General features: G+C 43.1%; 1 protein-coding gene across 23 annotated transcripts in view; it reads right to left on the bottom strand.

The window, feature by feature from the left end:
• The window catches only part of SEMA4D (semaphorin 4D), a 100,651-nt gene extending 87,795 nt beyond the window's left edge, over window positions 1–12,856 (bottom strand). For 5 of the 23 annotated variants that reach the window (XM_032096526.1, XM_032096524.1, XM_032096530.1 and 2 more), the window contains exon 1: window positions 12,308–12,579. The gene's annotated coding sequence lies outside the window, so the exon portion shown is untranslated. Of the gene's footprint in view, window positions 1–5,281; window positions 5,346–11,939; window positions 11,991–12,307; window positions 12,582–12,604; window positions 12,630–12,756 lie in introns of those variants that run through there. The other 18 variants (XM_032096509.1, XM_032096516.1, XM_032096511.1 and 15 more) reach the window with 13 other exon arrangements.
• Between the last annotated feature and the right edge of the window lie 809 nt (window positions 12,857–13,665).

The raw sequence follows: 13,665 nt of genomic DNA, 5'->3' as shown, positions 1-13,665 counted from the left end.
CCAAAACAAGCACAAGTACTTTACTCCTGTGGGTAACTCTCTGGCTGACAGCTGGGCTGAGACAGAGCCTCTGACGAATTCTATACCTTGCTGTGCATTTTATGAAAAGTTAACAGCTTTCACCCTCCCACTTCCTGCCTCTGCCACAAACACATTCACTTGAAATACTAATAGAAATACAAGGTTTTGAAGGATTTCTACACAGACTGTACAAATCACAACAGAGCCCCAGAAAAGACAATCATCACAATGCTGGTGCTGTCCTGGATATTGCATGCCTTGCCTCTTGCTCTATACACTTAACCCTTTGGCACAAACCCCACTACTGGTTCAGCATGATGAGTCCAGAAAATCTGTGCCAATGTGCAAAGACGACAAACAGCTGTGTGTGTAGTTTGTTGTACATGATAGTATTAGGAATTTAAGGCAACTGAGAAGCAGGCTTTATATACAATACTTCTTTGTCTTAGGTGTTAGAAATACCTACTTTATAGCCCAACTTATACAAGCTACATATACTATCCACTAAAAACTCACTAAACCAACTCTAACTAATTTTGAGACCAAAATTTAGATTAAAACAATTTCTAAGCAGCTTGATATTAAAATTTAGACTAAAGTGATTTTAATTTTAATGACGCCTGACTTCTAAGTCCCATGGAATATACCTGTTTTCAAAAGCAAGGTATCAACTATATTTTTATGAACTCCTTTGGGGTAAAGAAAATAAAACAACAAGAATTTAAACTAAATTGAATTTTAGCTACAGCTTTTCTCTTTGAGTGAATAGCAATAATCATCAGTTTTTATTACAGTTTTGTCCTTCACAGTCCTCTACTCAGGATGATTCAGGAAACACTGAAGTTGCTTGTTCCAGTACACGCAGAACCCACCTTACATTGTTCTGGCTCAGAACAGTACAAACAGTTCCATCAATACATTTTAAAAAAATGACTTGCCAAAACAAACAGTGGCTCAAAACTGTGCTTTCCCTCTTTGAATGCTGAACCTGATATTCATCATTATTGTCAGTATTAAAGTGATAAAACTTCATTTTTTTCTTGCTTCCCACAAGAATCTTAATATATGCCACCTTCAAACAGTATAGTCTACAAAAATGCTTGTGGCTTTACTGTCAATATCTGATTAATTTTAACCCAAACCAAAGGTTCCTCTGTCTGAACAGAGGGCATACTCAGGGGTGGTAATGTATAAAGAAAAATCTAATAGCATGTTGCCTCAGTAACCAAATATAGAATCTCAGCTACATTTACAATTTTCAAGTCTATAAAGTCTTAAATCTCAAGGCTTGAACACCTTTAACTCATGCAACCAACAAAGGATTTTCAACACCTCAGGAAGGGTTTCAGAAGAGCCTGCTGAAGTCATTTGATCACATCTGAAGAAGTTTTGAAGTCACAGCAGCAATCCCGTAAGGACATCTAACCATTTTCATGGTGCTACTGGCTGTAATCTAAGTACCACATTAAAAATCCACACTGCTCTTCCTAGTGAGAGCATTAAAACATTTTTCAGAAGCCAACATAAAAACCTGCAAATCCTGAACAAAGGCTACAGTATTATCTTCTAGATGCATATCTATTCCAGCTGAGCTTTATCCAGGCAGACATTTCAGGATTAGCGTGAACTGTTCAAAGACTGCCCAAACATCATGGTCTGAACACTCAAGTTCAGAGCTGCCAGAAGCACACGTTCAGATCAGAGTCTATGCTGCATTTTATGCACCCATCTTCAAACTCCAACACGTGCTTTCAGTATCCTTAATTTTAGACCACTTGACTCCCACCTCTACCCCCATTTTAGGCAGTTTCAATTAATGTTATTTATCTGGATCTTGCCTGTTTTTACTCTCTTAGTGAAACAGGACATAAACCTTGACAAGGCTTGCAAACAAGTCTTCAGGAACCTAAAACAATGGTTAGAATCTTAGCTGTAACTGACAGAGAAGCTAGCTAGCAAATTACGTTTTCTATTCTCAAACATTACCCCAATCCACCCCTGTACAACTGCTACGTTCTACTGCCACATTGCAAAAGCTGACAAAAACAGCACAACTTTCCTTCTCTGGTGGTAACTGCTGTAACAAAACCTCAGAGAGAGGGGTTGTGACTTCAGTGTTTTACTGAGAGCACTCTTCTCTTAGAAGACAAATGACCATGCTCTTTCATGGGTGTAACTGTATTCACTTGCATAATGTCTTGCGTTCAGGTGGTAAGGCAACTTGACCCAAAAGCTAATTTGGCCTTAAAATGTATGTTTAACTCTGGTTAAAGCCAAAAATTGCCAAAACACCACCTCGTCCTCTATTAAAAACAAAAAACAAACCACACTGACTAGTGCTAAACCTCACCTTTTTGGTTTATGAAAATTGATGGAAATGCTGTAACTATGCCACCATGTCAATTTGACATGTGGTCCTGACACCACGATGACCTCTGTTTTCTGATGCTTTTACTTAGATCCCAAGCAGACAACAGTTATCTCTTATTTCAGAGTGGCCAGAAATACTTATTCATATCACAACAGCCACTGTAAACCATTCTCAATGCAAAATTACACAGATTAATAACAGTATCAAGATCGTTTGCTAGCTTAAATAAAAAAAGTAGTTTGCAATATCCTCTTATTTTCCTCTAAGTTTTCTTTTTCTTTTCTCTTTTATAACAGAGAATATCCTTCTAAATATCCCAGCATCATGAACTTTCCAGTCCTCTTTGCATAGTCACTATGAACTTTCCACAGTAACCAGCTGGGTCTTTCAGTACCAAAAACTCTCCCAAGGAACGTTAGGGATCTGTACAAGGGCAGCATCAAGGGTGCTTTGCTTCATGGTCAAGGCAGAAGTGGCACATGAAGCTTTTGGTAATGACACAGTGTGCTTGGCCTTAGCAATTCAAATGGAACAATATATCTGTAGCACTAAAACTCCCTGTTATGGCAACCATAGGCAACCCTGTCCATTTAAATTATCGATCACCAACCACTTAGCTTAGTAGCATCTATACATCTCTTCCTTCTGAAATAAATGACAGCGAAATGCTGGAGAGATTCTGCATGCAGTCCCAACAAAGTATCTGTCCATTTCCCTCACCAAGACAGCAATCACCAGCCCCTTCTGCCCTTACCTAGAGTCAGTACTGACTAGACCAAAGCAAAGGCACAGAAGAAACACCGTTTTATTTCATTCCTCTGCAGAGGTCCCACTGCATTAGTTCTGGTACTACAGCTCAATTTCTTCTAGCATAAATGTGAAATCCAAAAGTAATTCACTATTTCTTCACAAGGATGATTCAAGAAAAGTGATAGGTGGCAAAATTCTGTTGCATTTCAATAATACTAATTCCCAGGAAGTGCAACATGATGCATCTGAGAATTACAAATGAGAATAGCTAACCTGGACAGACAGCACTCCTTTCACAATCCTGATACCTGGCCACCACTGCATGTAGTAAAATATTTTCAAGAACACAAAGGTGGGTAAAGGAGGGAGAGATGTGAAGATGCACCAACCATAAATATGCCCTCCTACATAGCTTGCAAGTCAAGAGCAAGCCTAAGTTTCTGCAGGAACAGCTTGCTCTCCCCAGCAGAGTAAGGTTTTTTTTGCGTCGGCCACTATACTGCTTAAGAAACTATGATTTAGGCCATCTCATGTTCCTCCTCTTTGAAAGTAAGTCTTATTCAACAGAGAATTAGTTTTTTTCCTCAAACACTTTTATCAGAGTAACAAATATCCTAAAATAATAAACTTCAAGTATAATTTTGGTACAAAATACACTAATGTAAGTAAATAGCAACTAAATTGGTAGAGTGATATTAGTGCAGCTATGATCAAAGTCAGATAGCCATCTCCAGAACATCACATTTACCCCCAAATGTCATCTCGAAGTCTACCAAATGGGAAAAGGACAGCTGTGTTCCTTATAAAATCTCCACACTCCAAGGAATGTAAATAAGGGATATTGTTAAAATGAAAGATCTAGTTAAAGCTATACATTTGTAACTTCTAAAAGGTTTCCTCCTCCTTTTTGTATCTTTAATCAAAGGTTATAAATGTGTAAGGGATGGCTGTTGCCATGGAAATATTCAGGCCAGAATCTCTCTGTGGGAACCTCAAAGCTCCCTTCACTGCCGGGCGCCTTGTAATGACAGGGTCACATTAGCACCGTTGACTCTCAAAGCCCATTTATTGCATAGAAATTAGCACAGCTGAATCCATTCACCTTCCACAGACCAAACAGTAACTATTCCTGCTCAACTGATTTTCTGCTGCACTCGCCCATTCCCCCAGGACATGCTCCTAAACCTGTTTTAGCACCATCCTTCACACTACAGCAAATTCAACTTCAATGTATATTGCCTTCTCAGCAAACACTAAGCAGAAAACAGAGGTTGCACAGGCCATCAGATGTTTCACCTGATCAAGAGCATCATTTCATAATACATTGAGAAATTTCTTTTTCCAAAGCAATTGACATATAATAAATCTGCATTCTACTCCAGAAGATGGAAAGCAGAACTATGAAAAAAAACAGAAGCAGACGTGCAGCAACAGGAACTGAACTCTCCTAAAAGCCAACAATTAAATTAGAAAACAGAAGACAGCCTCTGAATCATGGTTACTTTTACCTCTGGTGGTTGTCAGTGCTGAAGAGGGAAAAAGAAGTTCTTAAAAACCTCAGTGGAATTCCTGGATATCAGCATGTACCATTCGATGCACAATCGATTTATGCACATAGGAGGCCCATTTCAATACAAATGCAAACAGATGCCTTTTTTAATTATTATTTTAAATCAACTCAAAATAGGCAAATTCAACCATCTGAGAATGTCTTCTTAACATCATCTTAATTTACACATGAGCCAATATACACATTTAGTTTATGCAGTTATGTATTTGTATGAAATAGAGATTTGTGTCACATACCCTCTGACATTGCAGTAATAAATCCCTTAGACACATAAAAGATTCAAAATACATTTAGAACAAATTTATCTACATATTTGAAGAAAGAAACTATTTCAGTAGTATCCACCCTCATTAAAAACAGCCAGTCAAATATTTTAAACAACTAATATACTGCAAATGTATACGTATGGGTTCAGGTTTGGTTTTTTTTTTAATTCTTTAGAGAGAGAAAATTGTAGAGAAAAGCTCTTAAGCCTGTAGAAAGGTCTCACATATTCACCATACAATCCTTTACAACTAATTCCAGCACAAAAGAAGTGAAACAAAAATTACATTCTATGTCTCACTTACCTAGAAGATAACCAGAACGACCTTTCAAGGCAGTTTATCAATTTCACTGATGCTGAGTAAAAACCTGTCAGATTCAACAGAACAGTAAATTTATTTCTACAGGGCCAAGCATCTAAACATGTAACCGCAGATTTTTCACAATCCCAATAATTTAATGAAGAAAAAGGCAGTCATTCTCTCACCTAAATAACACTAGACTTTAACAGGAAAGAAGAATTTAATTCCCACTACTTAGTAAAATACAGACACTTTTTAATGGCTTTGCAGGGGTTTTTTATTGTTTGGCTTTCTTGGTGGGGGTATTAATTCCATCAAAGGTACTTATTTTCTTTACACCTACAGTTCTGATGGATGAATAATTTTCTGACAAATTGACCCTTCAGGTGGGGTACATCTACAGCCATATACAGATGGGGATCTGTGTGCGCATATATATGCACCTCTAGCAAATCCTTAGTAATTATATGCAATTGCTGAGTGGAAACAGGAATGCCTAATTTCTTGCCTCTGGCCATTTTAGGCACTTTTTGTGAAAAGGAACAACAGATATATGGGAGTAAAAAAACAGCTTTGAGCACAGCACTGGTCCAGCAGACGCCTAAGGTCTGCAGACAACTAAACCTTGCTACTGAGGGTTTTTGGTTTTGGGGGATTGTGTGCGTGTGTGTGTGGTTTTGGTTGGTTTGGATTGTTTTGTTGTTGTTGTTTTGGGGAGTTTTTTGTTTGGTTTGGATTTTTGTTGTTGTTTCTTTGAGAGGTCAGGAGAGCATACTTGCGCAGGACCCTGTACCTGACGGAAACCTCTGCAGGCATAGGCCCAGCCTCAGCTACGTTCCATGCACACAAACTTGCCAGCAAGACCAGGGCCCTGATTATTAACTTCTGCATGCAGACCACTCTTCTCTTCTTAAATGCTTTGCAGACAATTCTTACCGTACTCAAATTAAGTGCAGATTTAGACACAGCACTATCTCGTGGCCCACACTGCAATGTCTGGCATGAATTACAGAGTCTATTTGAAAACATCCAAGATGGGGCTCAGAAAGAGGGGCAATAAATATTTTATAAGATTAGGTTGAGAGAATATTGATTTCCTAAAACCTGCCATTGTATCAGTTGGTCCAGTGATCCTCTTTCCACAGACTGTCTTCCTTACACTCTCAGACAAGCAAAAGGAATCTCATCTGATTTTACTGAACAGCCAAATGCTTGCATTAAAAACTGGGATTTCATTTCTTAAATATGACCTAGTAAGGTCTTTTGAATAAATTCAAGCATTACTAGATGAGGTGAAAGCCGAGTATCTGCAAAATAGTGTACTGACATGCATTCTTACAAGTTACTTTAACTCTAGCAAACAAACCAGTGTTATCCATGTGCGTATGACAGTCCCATATACCACAGGGTATTTATTGCCAGTTTAGTCTTTCCTACTGTCACAAGAAATGATCTGCAAACCAAAAAGGTAAAGTAAAGCATTTTATGGAGATAAATTACTGAATTAACTGTGTCCCCACACAAACTTTGACCAGTCTATATCATGCTCAGCTAAACAAACAACAGCTCCTTTTGAAGCATTCCAGAATTATGAGTTTAATTACAACAAATATAAACAAGGTCAAGCACAGCTTCAATGACCTGATTTCAGAGTTCAATTCAATGTGCACTTTGTTTTTTAAAAAGTCTATACTGCTCCATTCTCCCCAGAACATAAAATTTACACAGAGAGTTCAAATACAAATCCAAGAGCTTCCACATCTCTAGGTCTCTTCCTTACATCCTGCATTGTTTCTCCAGTAACACACAACCATAACTCATTAGCTCTTTCAGTGGAAATGAGAACGAAGACATTCTATAAAAAACAAAAAGCCTCCACATTTCTATGCACCTCTTTGTATATTCAATGACAAAGTTCATACAGTATCATTTGTTTATTAAAAAAGAAAAAAATCAAGCACAACTGAGCATATACTTACAAAATCAATTACTTGGGGCAAGAAGAATGCCTGCTTTATATTGGGAGAAGGAAGAAAACTCAGAAATACTGTTAAAGCCTGCCCATGAAAACTACTCTTGAACAAAGCAAGAACTATAATCATGTTTCATGCATTTTTCTCCCTACTCCTCTGCTCTTCCATTTGCAATGCATGCCAATCTGTGTGGACCTGGACGTTTTACTAAGGCACAGGGAACACCAGCCTCCCCACTGTCTCGCCTTGCTGCAGTTCTGTCAGACCTTCTTTAGCTTCCAGACAACCTTTGGTCTCTCTGTTGCATGCCAGAAAAGAGCCAACCAAGTTTGTAGAAGTTTTTCCTCTCCTCCCTGTTTTCCCAGTAGAACTGTCCATCTCCATAAACCTTCCTCTGCTTTGCATATCCTTTTCTGTCTCCCAGCTCAGTCAAGCAATCAGATGCACTAATGACACCACAATTTCCCAGTCTGCTAATTCCATATATTTCCCAGTCACTTCCACAGCAGTGCTCCATCACCTACACATCTGCTCAGCATGCACAATCCTGCAGAGGAAAACACAACCAAGCTCCATGCAAGAGACAGGGAGCCTGCCTGTCCTTGCAATGAGGCCAACAGGTACTAATTTTGCAGCAGTGTTCAATCCTCTTTGGCCTGCCTCATATATAGGCTAATACCAATTTTTTAAGAGGATCAATGCAGAAAATGCCTAGTGGATTATGAGTTTACTGCTGTACATGAACAGACAAAAAGGAATAGGTGGAAGAGCAGAGAAAGACAAAAAAGTGTGTCCACTATTTCATGTGCCAATAAACTTGGCTCTAAATTTGATACGTGGTCTTCAATTAACTATATTTAGTCTTTACTAAGGTTCTTAAGTTCCTTATCTGCTTACATGTACAGATTTTTATTATTTTTTTGTCTGTTTACAGGTTTTTATTATTTTCTCATCTGTTTTGTTTTCCCCTCAGGCCACAAGAACTGGACCACTCAGTACAGAACAACATACTGTTGAAATAAAGGCTGCTGTTGGGTGCTTTAAAAGACTTACTTGTCAAAAGTCTCAGAGTTACAGTACTGAGAACAACATGCATGCCTCTTCATTCAATACAAGTCTTTTTTTCCTCCTCCATCCCATCATAAAAAAAAAAAAAAGCACTACACATACTAAAAATAAGTTTTGGCATATTTTTTCATTTCATTTTCAGAAATGCTCACATACCCAGAAGCTCACTGCACCACATTGGTGTTACAGGGAACAGCTCTTGGACGCCCTTGGCTGGAAGTGGCGCTCAACACACTCCGTACTACAGGCAATATCCTCCCTCATGGTGAAGGCAGGCTACAGCAACACCTTCAGAAGGCTGAACAGGCCTTTGCATTCCTGGACTTTACAGGGAGATAAAACACCATAAAAGCTTTTTGGCTAGAATACAATTAAATGTAAGACCTCATTAATCCAGTTCTGGACAGCAAGATCTGTAACTTCCCAATCCAGGATGATGGCAAACATTAGTCTGAAATATGAGGTACTACTTTTTTCTTTGCAGCTGAAGACCTTTGGGAACAGGAAAAGTAATTTTTGGTTCCTTTCATTAATTCATCCAAGAAACAATGACAAAACCCTCTTATCAAAAGGGAAACAATTAAAATATCTTCCACATCTAGCCTGCACATCTATATCAACACACGGGCAAGTCAACTGCAAGTGGAAGCTACAGCAGTGCCTTTTGGCATTCCCAAGCTCCTTCTGGTACACAACCAGTTGAATAAGCTTCACTGGAAAGCAGCTCTTCAGCCACTTCAACTTCCCAAACTCAAGTAACGTAAGTGGGACTTTCCTCATTCTATTCAATACCCTTCTTTTACCTATCTACCTAGACACTCGAGCACGGGACTACTATGCACAGACAGATGAAGAAGGCCTTATAAAAGACTGCTTTGTCATCAGAAAAATAACTAGTTACAAAGAAGGAGGCATAAAATTTCAGAGAAAGCACAACCAAATAAAAAGCCAAAAGCACTTCCCAGCTCCTTGTTTTTTATGCAGCCTCCCAACTGAGCATACCTTTCTTCAGTTAATTGACATGGCATAAAGCAACTAAGTATAGGGCACAACAGAGAATACCCCCCCAACAAACTGTTTAATATTACCACAGTGAAAGTTTACAATCCGCTTTGCTTGTTTTTGTTGTCATCTTTAAATCTCCAACCTTATTCTCACATGCTTCCCAGAATCTAAAACACCATGAAAAATTGTCTCAGTCATGTCTACAAGTACTTAATTCTCAGTTTAATAAGAAACATAGTAGATCACCACCCGTTCATGAATAATGCTTTCATGGTCATATACCTTCAGAAATTACTTTTCAACTCATTTAAATCACAGAATATGAATCCAATAAGATCCAATACCTGGAAGCATTGAAGGCTTACAAGAAACGTTAGTCAACTTTGGATATTATTTTATTACCTTTGCACAGCAAAAACCAGGATAAGTAACTTCACCTCTGAACATTCAGGGGAAATACTTTATATTCTTGTTACCTACAAAATCCCTATTGCAACAACTGCCTTGAGATTCCATTTTTCCTGGAGAAGACCAAAACTAAATCGAAACAATTGGCAGAGTTCTGAGACAACATAACTATGATAGAAACGCTTCAAGATTTTATTTCTACTGATTTGGAGTCGCACTTTGAGAAGTCATCCTTAAAAATCAGATTACGGCACAACTGCCTATCAACTTATCCAACACGTTTTGCTAACTAGGCGGCATATGCACCTAGCATTATATCTAATGCTAGCAGCCCAAAGCAAGAATTAATTTTGACGTGACTGAAAGAGACCTTCCACTTGCTTCACTGCAAGAAAACATCTAAGAAAACGTATTTTAACACAAAAATATTCATTTGGCACACAGCCCCTAAGACAGCTGGGAGAGAGGGCAAGAGTGTGCTGCAAAGCAAGCACAGTGCAGTTTCCAACTCCAGCCAAGTGGCCTTCAGCAGATGACAGATCCTTCTGAGTTCTCCAGCTCCTCCCCAGCAAGAGGGTGCATGAAGCACGTAACTCTGACGCTCACACGCTCAGGAGGCAGGCCAATAAGGGATGCACCAGCGCATCCAGAACATCTCTCCTTCCTGCAGGACCTCCAAGTGGTATAAATCCACACATTTTGGCAGGCTACTGCTATATCCATGCAAGTTTAACAGAAAAGGTTATCAAGTGTTCATTGTAATGGCTGTTTATACAGGGACTGAGGGGGGGGGTATCGTAATACCAGCAAAGAGATAGCAACACTGCGTATTAAGTCTGCGGGCACTGTACTTACAGTGTCCAGAAAAACCAATGAATCAGTGTTACAGTTGTGAAATAGAACCGTTCACATCAAACGCTTCATTTGTTCTGGAAGCAGCTACCGCCGTCCCCATCAGCTACAATGGCTTTTGTTTCTTAAAAAAAAAGAGAAATTTAAAAAACAGCTACAGACCTATTTTGGTAGGTACGAATGCAAGCAGCTTTTGTCAGCAGACTCTGTAGCAGTCCTTGACCATTGAAAAAGGTATATAAAGTAATTGCTTCAGGGGAGGGGGGAAAGATAGTGAAATACTCCCTCTCCAAGCCAAGAAATCACAGTAAAGACAGATTTCACCTGTCAATCCAGCGCCCCATTTACAAAGCTTTCTTGCCCTCCCCGCCTCCCCCACCAAGAATATAGACATAGTAACAGATTCCCATGCCACTCATTTGCTTTCAGTGGAAAAAAAGTCACCTATACCTCATCTCTGCCGCCGGAAAGAACGATGAGTGTCCATCCACACATAGCCTGCTCACCCCAGGCAGCCCACTGTACAAATGTTCTTCCCAGCACAGCAGGGAACACGGTACGTACAGTGTTTCACCCTACACGGGCTACTCGGTTCTCTCTTACAATGCCCCTTTCTAACTCAGTTTGTAAATGATACTCCCACTCCGGCTCGGCCTCCACATTTGCCATCCATGCAGCCAGCACAGCTTCCTTTAGGCGCACTTGCGTAATTGCCTGAGCTCGCACTCTTTCTAATAAAAGAAGTCATTAAACAGTTCTCCAACAAAACCACCACACAGGTATCCAAAAGGGAGTATGAGATCAGTAGCTATTTCTGAGCCTGATGGGCATAAAGCACTCAACAGCCTTGTGCTCATTACTATAGGAATTTTAGTTTTCTTTAAAAAAAGAGGCTTTATTACTACAGTGACTTCCAGAGCTACTAGAAACACTTGGGTGCCACAGGCTTAAAGGCGATGTTTCACATTTTTCAGCCGAAGTAACTCCCCGCAAGAGGTACATGATAATAAAGACATGAATGGAGATAGGAAAATGTTTCAGCATTAAACCAAAAAGCAGACTTGAAAAGCCCTTCAACCTACAGATCCATCAGGTTCCCTCCCACACCAGGGCAGGATCAAGCTACTGTTCCACTCCCTGCTAAAGGCAGTCACGTAATAGAACGGAGCTGCAACAATGAAGTTACCACAGCTGCATTCGTCCACTCAATCCTTCTCCCCTAAACGCCCATTACGTAGTTTTGTATACGCGGAAAATACCATGCAACAACCCACACATCCGCGAAGCAGTAAAGACATCCCCTCAGAATTAGCAGAGGGGCAAATGGGGACAGAAAACTCTCTCTTCACCCGTACCTTGCAAACTCGGCACCTCTGTGGAGACGTGATTTAAAGTCTCCTTGACAGCTGAAAAATAAAACAGCACATAACAGCTCTTCAGCACACATGCAGCCGGTTACCCGACAGCAAGTACCCAGTACCGCGTCCTGCTATTCGCTGAATGAGGGACGGCGGCTCCCAGCAGACAGCGGCCTCCCCGAAGCGCCCGGACACACTCCTGGCAACCTGGGCTGCTGGCCTTTGGAAACCGACCGCTTTCCAGCCGGGCGAGAACGCCTCGCATTCGTCCCCACCACCCTCGGGTGCGCTCCCGGCCCCCCGTCTTCGCGGCAGGTGCGGCGAGCACGGGCGGTGGGGACCCGGCCGCCGCCCCGGACACGCACCTGGCGGAGCCGCAGCCAGCGGGCAGGCGATCGCTCCCGCCGGAGTCAGCGGGGCTCGGGGGCGGTGGGAGGAAAAGCAGATTTATAAACCTGACAGCCCTCGCTCATTTGCTGCTGCTGGAGGCTCCTCCTCTCCGCCTCACTCCAGCCGCGTCGCAGGCGGGGGCTGCCTCAGCCCTCGCCCCCCGCCCGAACCCAGCGGCGGCCCGGGCCCCGTCAGGCGGCAGGACCGACTGCGTTCCGTAGGTGCGGCGGCACCGCGCGCTCCCACTCCGGGTCACTCAGCCCCACACCCACCTCGGTGGGAGAAGGCGCGGCGGGCACGGACGGTCGCTGGCCCCAGTGCCGACCGCTCCCTCGCCGCCGCCTCCTGCTCCCTCCGCCCGCCCCCCGCCGCCTTCTCCTCCTCCCCCGGCCGGCGCACAGCCTGCCCCGCCGGGCGCTCCTACCTGCGGGGGGCTGCGGCGCTTCCCTCGCACAGCCCCCGCCCGCCTCGGCGCCTTCCCCGCGGCTGGGGCTGGGCCGGCGCAGCCCCCTCCTTCCCCCGCCGGCGGGGGCAGGGCGGTGGCGGCGGGAGGGGCAACAGGAGGAGGAGGAGGAGGAGTTGGTGCCCGTGTGTAACAAGTTTGGGTTGTCCCGCAGTATGGCGGCCGAGCGGCGCTGGGGGCGGGCCCGGCCCTCCCTGGCGGGGGTCCGGCTGCGGGGGCTGAGCCGCCCTCTCCTCGGTGCTGCTCGTCCCTTCCCTCGCGCCCGGCGCAGCCCCGTTAACGGCAGCGTCCCCGCCAGGCGGCCGGAGCAGCAGGGGCGCCGTGTGACATCAGCCCGGTCACGGCGCCGAGGAGCCGCTCCTCCCGCGCCACCTGGGGCTGCGTGGCTTGGCGAGGCGTCTCTGCCGAAAGCAGGTGCGGTGTCCCGCAGTTCAGCTGGGCCGTGCAAGAGCCGCCGCAGCTCCTCGCACCTAGTGCCACTTGTCGCATTCCGCTGCTCCTCCTCCGCCTTTTCGTCTGGGGCAGGATGGGTCCGCTCGCCGCAGACCACAGGGAAAGCCGCACCTGGGATCCAGCTTCTCGACACCATGGGAATGGAATAACTCGTATCGAAAGCAAACGTTATTGGAATTACTGCACCTTAAAGCGTAGATTCGCCTAGGTGACTGCTTGGCGGTATATAAAAGGAGGAAAGAAAATAGGTCAGTAAATGCACAGATCTCACCCGAGATCCTTCTGCTGAGTCACTGATGGGTTATTGATTACCATCATGTCCGTGCACGCCTGGTGTTACTGTTCAGATGAATGACATGGACCGACACATGGGTGTCTGGTTTTGGATTGGGGTTTGGTTTTTTTTATTGCTGTGGA

The sequence above is a fragment of the Corvus moneduloides genome, chromosome Z, assembly GCF_009650955.1.
Source record: "Corvus moneduloides isolate bCorMon1 chromosome Z, bCorMon1.pri, whole genome shotgun sequence".
NCBI lineage: Eukaryota > Metazoa > Chordata > Aves > Passeriformes > Corvidae > Corvus > Corvus moneduloides.
Note: the sequence above shows the minus strand (reverse complement) of the source record. Positions and strands in the feature narration are given on the sequence as shown.